Source organism: Nyctereutes procyonoides, unplaced genomic scaffold, assembly GCF_905146905.1.
Source record: "Nyctereutes procyonoides isolate TBG_1078 unplaced genomic scaffold, NYPRO_anot_genome, whole genome shotgun sequence".
NCBI classification, from domain to species: Eukaryota; Metazoa; Chordata; class Mammalia; order Carnivora; family Canidae; genus Nyctereutes; species Nyctereutes procyonoides.
The window spans coordinates 12,645,132-12,645,728 of record NW_026575021.1 but is presented as its reverse complement, the minus strand read 5'-3'; the positions used below and the strand labels follow the sequence as shown (position 1 = coordinate 12,645,728).

General features: G+C 34.2%; 1 non-coding gene across 1 annotated transcript; it reads left to right on the top strand.

Moving 5' to 3' along the window:
* Window positions 1-235: 235 nt before the first annotated feature.
* TRNAK-CUU (transfer RNA lysine (anticodon CUU)) lies at window positions 236-308 on the top strand. Its single transcript has one exon. It is a non-coding gene; the product is annotated as a tRNA-Lys (tRNA).
* The last annotated feature ends 289 nt before the right edge of the window (window positions 309-597 follow it).

The following is a 597-nucleotide window of genomic DNA, read 5'->3' as shown; positions in this document are numbered from 1 at the left end:
CAGGACAAGCTATATATACATTATATATATACATTATACATATATATATATATAAAATCCACACACATATAGTTGACCCTTGAACCTTTGAACTGGACAGTGCACTTATGCACAGATTTTTAAAAATATAAATATAGTACAGTACTTGTTTAGATAGCAAGCTCAGAGGCATGCTCACTGTGACTGTAATTCCATTGCTTCTGTATCCTTTCATAATACAGAAGTGGGACAGGATGCCTGGCTGGCTCAGTCTGTAGAGCATGTGACTCTTGATCTCAGGGTCATGAGTTCAAATCCCATGCTGGGCATGGAGCCTACTTTAGAAAAAAAAGAGAAGACGGAGTATAGAAATAAGAATTATGTCACGTGTATTGTAGGACTGAGCAAATGAGTAAAAACATTGTTATTGTTGGGAGCCAGAGTTCTCTGTATGCAAGAAAAGACAAATAAATACAGAATGGGGAAAAGAAAAACCTTATTACTATATTTCCTTGGCACTATGAGAATAAAGAAATAATTTTTGTCATTGTAATATATTTTCTCTTTGTATGATTTTCTTAATAATATTTTTCCCCAGCTTCCTTTCTTGTAGCAACA